At 47.7% G+C, this 12,130-nt stretch overlaps 1 protein-coding gene across 4 annotated transcripts in view; it reads left to right on the top strand.

Moving 5' to 3' along the window:
• The first annotated feature begins 11,539 nt into the window (after nt 1-11,539).
• Nucleotides 11,540-12,130, top strand: part of LOC125442724 (diacylglycerol kinase delta-like) — a 58,613-nt gene continuing 58,022 nt past the window's right edge. Inside the window, exon 1 of one of the 4 annotated variants that reach the window (XM_048514345.1) lies at nt 11,540-11,857. The gene's annotated coding sequence lies outside the window, so the exon portion shown is untranslated. The remainder of the gene's footprint in view (nt 11,858-12,130) is intronic. The other 3 variants (XM_048514346.1, XM_048514343.1, XM_048514344.1) reach the window with 3 other exon arrangements.

Below are 12,130 nucleotides of genomic sequence, written 5' to 3'. Positions count from 1 at the left end.
CAAAGTGCCTTGATCCAAAATAGCTCCTGTACGTTCAGGAAGAGAGAAGTCCTTCCAGCTCCTCTTCCTGGCTGAGCCAACTTTTCCCATCAGCGTCTGGAGCAAGGGTAGCCCTTCTGGCCTTCTCAACTGGTTACTCATTTCCCCTTTTTCCATGTAAGGGCGAAGTTTTAAAACTGTCTCTGTGCATCATCTATCCAGCAATGATTCAGCCTGAACACAGCTTTTTTGCTGCATGTGAATGGGGAGGGGAGGCTGGAGCCCCCATTTCCCATGTAACACTGAAGAAGGCCCTTGTGCTTTTCTGATCCCTTGAGATGGGGTCTGGGTAATCCCAGACTCGAGAGCAAAGCTACTTCCTTGCCATGCAGATGAAGCTTTGTTGAAGAGAAGTAGTTGCTGTTGAGCCAGCCGTGGGCCTGCGCCCTCCTTTCCCTTGCCAAGAAGGTGTGGCTGGATCTCAGGAAGCTCCTTCTGGATTTGAGGTTAAGGGTCTGTTGTGGGTCTCTTGGACTACAGTGACCTTTGATTAGAGGCTCTCAAAACTGCTGGGTGTCTTCATGCAGCCGGAGCCAGCCAGATGCTGTCTGCATTTAGACCCCTTGTGCCTTAACGTACCTTACAAGAGAAACTGCTTATTTGGGTACAAGTCACATTTATTGGCCCCTTTTGCTGCCCCTCTTAGTTCTGTTTCAGGGAGATTGTGGGGGTGGAGAAAGAGCCAGTCTTTTTTGCCCCATATTTCTGGAGGAGTTGAGCGTTCCTGATGTGGACTCATCTGTGCAGGGAATGCTTTATGTTCTCTCAGGTCTGAGGAGTTAGTGGGACTTGTCCTTCTTCGTTCCTCAGTCCCCCCTGTGGCCAAAGGAATGTGCTGGGCTCTTGCCACAGAAATTCCACCTCAACATCCTCTTCCTCTCCATTGTTTTTGAAACAATGTTGGAAGGCTGAGCTCTCTTTAACCCCTTGAGCGCACTGCTGCCCTTAGCCTGTTCTCTGGCTGCAGATTCCCTCAGGCAATCAGAAAAGGGGAGGAGAGTCGCTCCCCACCCCCACTCCAGCACAGTCAAAAGCCACCCACACTTTCTAACCTTGGGGCTGCTCTCTCAGTAGAACCTGAGTTATATACATCCAAACCCACCTCCTTAATAACAGAGACTCCTTTGTGGAAAAATAGCACTTAACGCCTGAAAATAGCTGAAAGGGCTTTCAGGTTTGCGACAAAGATAGTCCATCTTTCAGATTCTCCCCTGTTAAAGGATTACTACACTTCCCCTAATGAGACATTCGTCTTCTCCCCTCCTCTGTTTGTCTGCACAGCAGCAAGGTGATGCAAATGGATGTGGGGTTTTATCCCCCCCACCCCTTGTTTTCCTGATTCAGATCTTTTTCTCCCCTGGGGCTGTTCTTTGCCCTCTGGAGAGGGAAGCCACACAGGTGTGCCCTCAGCTAAGCTTTCAAAACATTTGTCTGGAGAACTTTTCCGCAGGCAAGCCTCAAACTGTCTAGACAAAGTTGGCCGTGTTTGGATGAGAGGTAGACAGTGAGTTTGATTAAAAACAACAACCGGGGACCTCCTTTACGCTAGCGCTGTTCTGAGCAAGCCAGGGACTGCAGAGTTGGCAACGCTCTTCAGGGGCAGCAGGGAGGTCTGGAATACCCTGCTATCACCTGCCCTGCTGGAAAGGGATGTTTCTCTAATCTGTATGGGGTTGGGCAGGCTTCAGGGACTCAACAGGATTGATTGTTTGCCAGTCATTCCAGAACCCCCTTTGCAGCCACACACTCCCTTTCCAAGCCTGCCTTTGCACGGAACAAAGGCAGGCAGCCCGGCTTGTTTGCTTTGTCCACCCCGCCCCTCTCATGTAGGGCTCTGGTCTCTGTCTTTTGGTTTCTAATCTGGTCTTTCCTCCACCCCAAACTGTATTTATATGATTTACACAGAAGTCAGTTCCTGTTGCTCATAATCCCTCAGGGAAGGTTGAACCTTCTGCCTGACCTTTACGAAAACGTTAATGTTCCATTTTCAACGGCATTTAGACACCCACCTTGGCTTCTGGCCCTGTGCAGCATTGCAGGCTTCTCTTGGCACCTGCAATTGTTGCTGCTCCCTGGATCACTCTCAGCTATACTCTCTGCTGCTCGTGTGTTTTCAGGGGGTGGGGGAGGTTCCTTCGTTTCCCAGCCCTTGAGGCTCTTACCCAAAGCTTGGATCTTGGATCTTACCCAAAGCTACTGTCCTCTAACCCAGAGACCATCTCTCATCCTCTTGCTGCTGTCCAAAAATGGCAATCTTGAACTCAAGTGTAAGGCTTTCCCCACTAGTCTGTTCAGAAACTAGCGTAGGGTTTGCTTGCTTTTTATCCCCCTTCTTTACATGGTGGGGCTTGAGTTTCTCATCTGGTGCAGCCGGGCGTGAGCCGTTTGCTGCCCCGCTTGCTCCACCAGAAGCTCCGGCCACCATCAGCTGGGGTGAAGCTTTTGTGGGAAATGGACGCAGGCCTCCTGTATGCCAAGGCCCTGAGAAAGGAATGCGTTCTTGGGCTTATTGCCATGACTGTACTGGTCCCCTGCTTTTCTTGCAACAGGGGAAAAGTTATTGTCCTCCCCCAAGTGATTGGGGAGTTGGGTGTCCTCCCCCAAGTGAGAATCAGACTAGGCAAGACAGCATCTCTCTGTATGTGACCAAGTTCTGGTGGTGATGGAATATGTAAATTTTTTACACAACAGGGTTCTTTGTCAAGTGGGGTTAAAAGCTGTTTGAAACATTCTGGGTAACTTGGAAACTTTGCATACTTAAGATCACTCCCCTCTTTCTTTGGGGGGCTGCTGAGGGGAGACCAGTTTTGCCGGGTCATATGTGAAGGGATCAGACCCTGCACGCTTAACCAGGCTGCCTCCTCCCCCTCACACCCCTGTCGTGCCATTCCCAGGATAAGCCGCCTCTTCTTGCCTAGGCCAGCTTTTCCTCTGCACAGGGAGAGTCCAAGTGCCAACTCTGTATGTTGCTATGTTATTAAATGCATGTATTGCTGGGTGTAATTTTGTGCTTCCTACACACCAAAGAAATCAGTGGTTGCTGTCCAGCATTTCCACAGCAAAGTTTTTTTCAGTAGCATTTCTGAAGGTGTCTCTCGCCAGTCAGGTGGTTTGGAACCTCCTCCAGCAGCTCCTGCCTTGGGCGTGGGAGGGAGGGGAAGGGGGCAGAGTCACTTGCATTAAACGGTGCTAATGATGATAAGCTTATGGAGTCCTGTGTGGTGATTTTCCACTGGAGCCGATGCTTGCAGCCTCTTTTAGCTGTGGAAGGGCAGGAGGGCTGCATCTGAACTCTCAAAGACATGGGCTTAGGTTGTGGCAGGCTGCTGGCCTTCCAGCCCTAAAGACAGTCCTTGGAAGTTAAGCCTGAATACTGGCTTCATCTTTGCTGGCGCTCTTCAGGAGACAGAGTTGATAGAAAAAGAAACAGATTGGCCACATCTTGAAGGCCAATAAAATTTTAATCCCTCTTAACCTTTTATGACCATATCTTGTTTTGTCAGATGCATGTAGGGGATCCCCATTACCTTCCATATGAATGTTTCTCTGCTTTGGCTTCCAAATTGGAAGTGCTTTTTCTTTCTTTTTTTTAAAGCATCTATATGATGCTTTGACCTAATTGTGTTCCAGTTGTCCTTCCTTGTCCGCAGGATGCTTTCCCAAACCTGCTTTTTGCTGTTCTCACCGTTCATGCATATTATCACAGCTGCATAGGATTGTGGCCATTTCCAAAGGTCCCACCTCAATTAGCACTGTTTTCCTATCATCATCATCAGAAGAAGAAGAGTTTGGATTTATATCCCCCTTTTCTCTCCTGTAAGACTCAACGGGGCTTACAATCTCCTTTCCCTTCCCCCCCCCAACAAACACTCTGTAAGGTGGGTGGGGCTGGGAGAGCTCTGAAGAACTGTGACTAGCCGAAGGTCACCCAGCTGACATGTGTTAGAGTGCACAAACTAATCTGGTTCACCAGATAAGCCTCCACAGTTCAAGTGACAGAGTGGGGAATCAAACCTGGTTCTCTAGAGCGCACCTGCTCTTAAACACTACACCACGCTGGCTCTCAGCCCCTTGTGACTCTCATTCTCCCCACACAGAACCCACAGTTGCCATAGTGCTATAACAGGACTTTTTTCAAAGCCCTTAAATGGCCATTTGAAGGCACAGCAGAGGGGAAAAGGCAGGGAAGATGGTGGCTGATGGACAGAGGGCACAGAGAACGTGTGTGGAAGCTCTGTTGTCCCTGTCATATGTCTGCATTTGCAGTGGCAGCGAACACAAAACAGACGCTTCTCATGTTGTGGTTGTAGCCGACAAAGATGCTCCTTGATGAAGTCCTGAACGAAATCGAATAAAATGTAGACCCTATTTATGTTTATAGTGTATCTTGTGAAAAAACCCCACATGCATCTGTTGTAGCTGATTCTAGCGCATCAGAGTTGCTCATGAAACAAAATCTTTGTAACCTTTAAGGTGCCCCCTTTTTAGTTTTGCCAAAATAGACTTCTCTAGAGTAGGACAGGTTCTGTAGTGTTCTTTGTGAATGAAGTTGCTTGATCAACCTGGCCCCTGGTAAGGGAAAGTCTGTTAGCATACTGGTTGTTGTGGGTTTTCCAGCCTGTGTGGCTGTGGTCTGGTAGATCTTGTTCCTAATGTTTTGCCTGCATCTGTGGCTGTCATCTTCAGAGGTGTATCACAGAGTTACACACTGTGCAGACTTCCCTCTGTGATACACCTCTGCAGATGCAGGCGAAACTTTAGGAACAAGATCTACTAGACCGCAGCCACACAGCCCGGAAAAACCATAACAACCAGTTGAATCCAGCCATGAAAGCCTTCTACAATGTTAGCATGGTTTGCTGTTTTAGCCACCAGAGGGCCCTCCAACACAGCAGCAACCCAAATTATGGAAGCAATGCAAGAACCAGAAGGATGAAGTCTGAAGACCTCTTTTCCCCCAGTGATGGCTGCAATTATTGTGTGATAGCCTGGTCCTTTGAAGCTTTCAATGGGAGCGTGACTCACAGTTCCAAAGCCTTTTCAAAGGTTCCTGCTTGACTTGATCAGATTTTACAGCCCTGCAAATGGAAGTGTTGTTAGTGACCCATTTAAGAGATTCTGAAACACACAGCCATATTTGACCAGCAGCCCCAGATTCTGCTAGACCTGGACTGGGGAGGGGACAATTCTGACATGTTGTGATTTCTGCTTGAATTAGCTTCTTCCAAGAGCATCCTCGCCAGGCTTATAGACTCAAGAATGAATTAGGACCCTGACATTTGTTGCTTGGACAAGCTACATGAGGCTTTAGGGATGGCAGGAAATGCTAATTAGCAAATGGGTCCATTTAGTTAGTATTTAATAATCATGTTTGTATAACTGCAAGTATTACTGACCTTTTGAGACTTATGTCTCTTAACGGCTGTGTAAAGGGAAGCTTGAGAGTTGCAGCTTGTCCGTGGATCGAGTGCAGCTTTTCATGCCTTGGATGGGAAGAGAAATTGGTAGGGTAATGATGAATGGCTAAAGAGCCAGTCTAATTGGCCTTCCTTGCTGTAAATCACAGAGTGGTCGCATACATATTCTCCCCACCCTTCCACCCGGCTCCCTTTGGGGTTAGATGGAAACACAAGCCCTTTTTAAAAGGGATCAGCCATGCTTATTGCTTTCAGAAGAAGACAGGCACGCTGCAGACCTTTGAGCTTCTTGTGAGTGTTGTAATTATTGGTTATACATTTATTTATTCTCCTTCCTGCATAGAACTCCCACATACACAATGACCACATAAAGTAGCTTCGCTTGAACAATGACTGTTGATTTTTGGTGGGGGGCGGACAGGAGCGTCTTTCCAAATACATCCAGCCAGGCCATTTTGAGTTTTCACATCTATAATGTTGGGAATACTTGCAAGAGCCCTGAAAGGTAAGTAGTTGTTGCTTTCTTCAGGATACAGGGGAAGCATCTGACTTTTAAAAGCCCAGTGCATTCATGTCCAAAGCCACATCTGAACCTAGCGTATAGGTCAGCATCTCACAACCTAAGCTTATTTCAAAGGGAAGATTCTAGTTCTCATTTGGAGTGACACAACCCAAACCTTGGTTTTGTTGGTAGGGAAGCAAGGAAGCAATCCTGAGAAGCAGACATGGTACAAGATTAGCTCTGCTCTTGACGGCCGGAAGCAGTGAGACAAATGACTGACATTTCCCCAATCAGCCATCTCTGTGGGCCTCCAGAAACTGTCCAGCAATTAAACTCCCTAGAACTACTGAACACATGAGCAATGGTGATTGACAGGCCTAGTGTGTCCCTCCCTCCCATCCACCTACTCATTCAGCAGTGATGCGCCAGGCTTGGTGACTGCCACAATAGTCCAGGCTGCTAGCTGCTCTTGCTCAGCCTGTTGTCATGGTAGGAAGTTAAGGCCACTTGGTAGGCCTGTTTTAAAGAGATCTCATGAAGGTGTGCCCACCTAGCTTCGTATTGTTGTTTTTTGTAAAGCCCATGTTCAGGGTGAGTCTTTTAAAATAGCAGGATTGGACCATAATGTATGTATGGGAGTGTGGTGGGGCTTCACTCTCCCCTTTCATTGGCAAATGTTATGTCTTCCACAGACGGTGCTACTGATCAGGAAGCCCAAGAGCTCCTGGTTCCTTAAGAGAGTTCACAGGTCCCACTGCCCTCCATTCTTCCTTATCACAGACCTCACGTTCCCTCCTGCCCCTCCCCAGCCCGGTGCCTTGGAGAATAATTTGTCTGGACACCAAAGGCTAATAAAATGGCCACCCAAACCCAGCTCCCATGGACATGTATATTAACAGATGCTGACTGAGAGCAGATTTAAACCTATATTGCCTACCTCTGTTTATTGTCTCGGCCAGCAGAATAAGCAGCCCTAAAGAGCTCTTGCTCAGAACAATATAGGTTTAGATTCAGCCAGTTCACCTGCTGTCCACTCCCCACCCCTGTTTGGCACTGATCAGGTTATTCTCTCTCCTGCCTAAATACAGGAAATGTCTAATAACCCTTTGTGCTTCCATATAGTAGCTTCACGGTGTAGGCTGTTAGTGCTTCCATTTCAGTCTGGAATGTGCATTTGATAGACTTTGAATCAAATTCAACCTTGAAATATTGAATTAATATAAAAGTTAAATAGCAGAGGGGCCAGAATACAGCCTTCCTTCTTGACAGGGACCTTGGAAAATGGGTGGTGCTGTTGGGCTACATTTTATAGTAAAGAAATCATTTTCATGCAACCTATGAACAAGTAGCCTGCGCCCTACTGAGGATGCCTCTAACCTAGCCCAAAATCTATCTTGGACAATACTTTGAAAAGCCATTTTGTAATCTACAAAGACCTGGTTCTATATTTCATTGCTAAATGATATAAAATCAGGCATTTGTCCAAGCAGAGAGACTGGGCCTAAAGCCCACTTGTTTGTCAGCTATTATGGTCTCTCAGCAGTGGTGGGATCCAAAAATTTTAGTAACAGGTTCCCTCGCCAGCCCCCCCTCAACAAAGGGGGCAGAGGCATACCTAGGCAAATCTGAACCCTGGGCAAAATCTGAGTTGGATGCCCCCCCCCCCCCCCATCGGCAGCCACCCCACCACAACTCCCCCAAATTTTTTTGCACCTGGTCATTTCTAAATCATCACATTATAGAAAATGCCCCAACTCACAAATCTGAACACAGCAATGGTGAAACACTCAGGTTCTTTGATAGAGACTGGTGAGATAAAAAGTACGAAAGGCTGAGAATCAATGAATTGCAGTACCTGAAAGGGATTAACCCAGTTCAGGGAGTTACATTATTAGTCGCAATTGCTATATGGAACCTTCATGTTCAAAGGCTGTATGCCTCTCGGGGAGGCGAGGGTGTGGAGATAGAAAAGCGGACCCAATTAGTAACCCCCTCTCAGCACACACAAATAATTAGTAACCCACTCTCGGGAACTGGTGAGAACCTGCTGGATCCCACCTCTGTCTCTCAGTCCCAAAACCTCCAGCACAAGTGCTTGACATAACGCTTACTTACTACAATTGAGCGAGCGAGTTGGGTGATAATTAAAGGGGTAACATTTGTCCCCTTCTCATGCACTTGGATGATAATGGCTCGGCCCCAATCAGTGGGGATCTGTGCTGTCAGATCAATAGTTGTAAAAAGCACAGCCAGCACTGGCACCCACCACTCAGTGTTTGCTTTTATCAACTCTGGAGGAATCATGTCACACCCTGAAGCTTTCCCTAACTTTAATGGAATTCTTAGAACAGAATTAGGGGAGATGTCACTTAAAGCTTATAGCTGGTATCAAACTACATGAAGAAGAAGAAGAAGAAGAGTTGGATTTATATCCCCCCTTTCTCTCCTGCAAGGAGACTCAAAGGGGCTTACAAACTCATTTCCCTTCCCCCCTCACAACAAACCCCCTGTGAGGTAGGTGGGGCTGAGAGAGCTCAGAAGAAATGTGACTAGTCCAAGGTCACCCAGCCAGTGTGTGTTGGAGTGTACAGGCTAATCTGAATTTCTCAGATAAGCCTTCACAGCTCAGGTGGCAGAATGGGAAATCAAACTCGGTTTCTCCAGATTAGAGTACACCTGCTCTTAACCACTACGCCACTGTCTTTGGCTCAAGTGAAATTTTAATCTGTCTGGATCAACCCTCTTAATTCTCTTGGACAGCTACCACTCAAGTTGGATAGTTGCAACTGACAATAATATACAGCTTTTCCTTCTTAGCAATATGCAACACAGGTTCTTGAGAGCTAAAGAAAAGCTTAACAAAAATGGACTATAGCTCTTCAAGCTGATAGAGGTCAGGTGGTAGACAATCATACCCCACATTTTGTGTGAACAAGCTATCTTTATGCTTTAAGAATCCCCGAGATGTCTCAGAGCATTCATTCTAGTCTTTAATTGCCTACCCTCAGCACTGTTGAGAAGAGAGCTACTTACACATTCCCTGCCCTCAATGCCTGCATTCTTGCCAACTGAATGCAGTTAAAACAGTGGAACATGTGTTATTATACTGTCTGTTGTATATGGACATCCATTCTTCATATCTCACTCCTACACTATCCAAGTTCCCAGGAAGAGTTGAAAAAGTCTTTTTGTTTCCTCTTTGAAACCCTCTCCAATGAGACCACTTCTGAAGTGGCCAAATTTGTGCTGAGACTTTGTCCAAAAGAAAGCAGATATTCCAAATCTTAATAACATTTTATATACAATTAATTTCACCAAATTAAGACTATGCATTTTAATCTCAGTATATTAATTTTCCATTTATGCATAAACCATGCTGTTGAATTGTTGTTGACTTGACTGGAATGCTGATTGATCGAAGGAGGTTTTAACAGCACAGAGGCAGAGTATGACTGAAGTGGAGTTAAAATCCTCCTAAACCATATCAGATGCCAGAGATTAGCATCATGAAGGCAGATGAGAACCAAGATTACTCTGTTCTCACTTGAGTTCAAGCTGAGTTGTGAAATGAAGCAGCAGATATTGGGCAAAACTTACAGTTGGACCAAATACCTTTAATCTTTTCACTCTAGAAGGAGACAAATGCCTGGACTGAATTTTTGGGCAAAAAGGATAGTCTTATGCTGAGGAGCTGGTAGTTAAGGTCAAAGACATGGACTGGCAGCCATGGCTGCCAAGTGGACTGGAGAAAATAAAACAGATCATTAAAAGTCCATTCCTGTCTTACAATCAAAATCTACACATCTTTTTTTACTAGTGCTTCCCTTGGATTGAAAAAAGTAAAGGATTCAGACAATTGGCCATTTCTGCCCATTGCTGTTTGCATGAAACACCTCACTGGCCATGATCCATCGCAGCTGAACATGCTAAGTCCATTTGCAGAGCCGGGCCTTTCATTAGACCCAGTGATGTCAACCTAACTTCAGGCCCAAAACAGTCAGCTATTCAGTTTATGATCACTGTGGGGTGGGGAGGAGGAACCATTTGGATTTTTAGTTTTAGGCACCAAAAATACCTTGGGGTAGTTTCTGTACCCTTGATTTCAGTGGGTCTTCAGGCACTTCAACAATGCTTTCAACAACCCTACTGTGGATGCTTACTATTCCTGTTTTCAAGACCCCATGCATTCTGTACAACTGACAAGAATGTACACAATTGCAGATTTAATCTGGTCTTTTTCCAGCTGAGGCTTTATCTTTAGCCTGCATATATGAGATCAAAATGCCCCTTGTAAAATATAGATTAATTAATCAAAAATAATTATTCTCTTCTCTTGTGAGATTGTGTGTTTATTTTCTGCCCCTCAATAAAGCACCCAGTTGTAAAGCAAGAGCGAAGCTTACATATGTGTTTGCACCTACTTTAAGCATACTAGTAGATTAAAGTTGTGGGTTTTCCAGCTTGTGTGGCTGTGGTCTGGTTATTTTTGCTTTTAACATTTCACTGCATCTATGGCTGGCATCTTCAGAGGCATGCCATGGTAAGATGTGCCATGGAGAAAAACACACTTTAGTGTGACATGCCTCTGAAGAAACCAACCAACCATAGATCTGGGCAAAACATTAGGAGCAAAAACTACCAGACCATCACCACCCAGCTTGGAAAACCCCAAACAGCCAGTTGATTCCAGCCGTGAAAGCTTTTGACAATCCATCATTAGCAGAACCCTGCTTTAATAGGCTAAGGAAGGAAGCCCATCCAAGCATCGCTTTTCCCACAATGGCTGTCCAGATGCTTGTAGAGCATCTGCAAATACAGCAACAAGGCAACAGCACACACACACCCCTCCAAGCTGGAACCCTGATATACTCCTCTGTGCACAAAGGTTCCACTGTCCCATTGAGGCCAACAGCCATCAAAGGACCTTTGCTCCGTGCATTAGTTCAATTCTCCTTTCATGCCATTTCAGCAAGACGTCACTATTGCATCTTGAGACAGTGAGTTCCACAGGTGTGCATTTATTATGTGAACAAGTACATCGTTTTATCCATTGTTATGAAAGTCTAGCTGTGGTGATCTGAAAAGAGAAAAAATTCCCTCTGTTCTGGTCCACAACTATATTGCCTCTACCACGGCCCCCTCTTCCAGGCGTTCTTCTCTCAACTCAAAAGTCCTGAACACTTTAGCCTTTCCTCCTGAGGCTTAGGCAAATTGAGGCGAGGGCTCCGTTTGGGGCCTTAAGGTTCTGCCTGGTGTGTGGTGGCCCCCTAAGAAGGCAGAGGGGGTTAACACCACCGCGCTTCAAATCCAGATACGCCCCCCCCCCGCACATTCATATGTATAATGTGATTGTTTTGTGGGTGACACGATTATGAATACGGATTAATCTGAATTCATTAATTCGGATTAAAAACAATCCGGGCATCTCTCTCGGAAAAAGCAGCTGGCGTTTCTCTCCGCACTACGGACTGACTCAGTTCTGAGGAGGGGGCGGGGAAGAGGGTTTTTTTTTCCAAGGGGGGGGGGGTGGAAGACGACACTGCAGTGCCGCTGGGGCGGCTGCATGCGCGGCGCTTCCTCGCTCGCCAGCCAGCCAGCCTGGCCTGGTGGGCTGAAGGGCTGACGGCTCCCGCAAGGGAGGGCGGGTGGCTGGACCGGCGGGCGAGGAAGCAACACGTGCGGGGAGCGGCGGCAGCGGCGGGGCTGTTGTTGCGGGGCCGCCCTCGCCAGGCTTCGGTGGCGCCGCTGCGCCTAACGGGCTGCAGGACGACGAGCACGCGCGCTCCCCCACGGCGCTGCAGGAGCCCCGAGGAGAGGAGGCTCGGGGGAGGCTCGGAGAGGAGGCTCGGGCGGCGCGAGGCGGCATCGCTGCGCTCCTGGCCGGCCGGCAGGCAGGCAGGTAGGTCGAGGCGGGTGCGAGGGAGGGAGCCGCGGCCCGCCGGGGGAAGAGAATGGACAGCCCGGGCGGCTCCAGGCCAGCCAGCAACCACCTGTTCGCCCGGTGCTCCGGCGCAGTTGCGCGGCGAAGATGCCTGCGCCTCCGCCCAGACAGGCAGGCCCGGGGAAGGGGGGGGCATGTGTGGCCGAGCAGCCCTTCTGAGCCCCCCACCACCCCCACCCCCACCCCCACCCCCACCCGAGGAAGCCGGAGGGGGCAGCGCCAGAGCTGCGG

This window comes from Sphaerodactylus townsendi, linkage group LG13 (genome assembly GCF_021028975.2).
Source record: "Sphaerodactylus townsendi isolate TG3544 linkage group LG13, MPM_Stown_v2.3, whole genome shotgun sequence".
In the NCBI taxonomy this organism is placed as follows: Eukaryota; Metazoa; Chordata; class Lepidosauria; order Squamata; family Sphaerodactylidae; genus Sphaerodactylus; species Sphaerodactylus townsendi.
The sequence above is the reverse complement of the archived record's forward strand: the minus strand, read 5'-3'. Positions and strand labels throughout refer to the sequence as shown.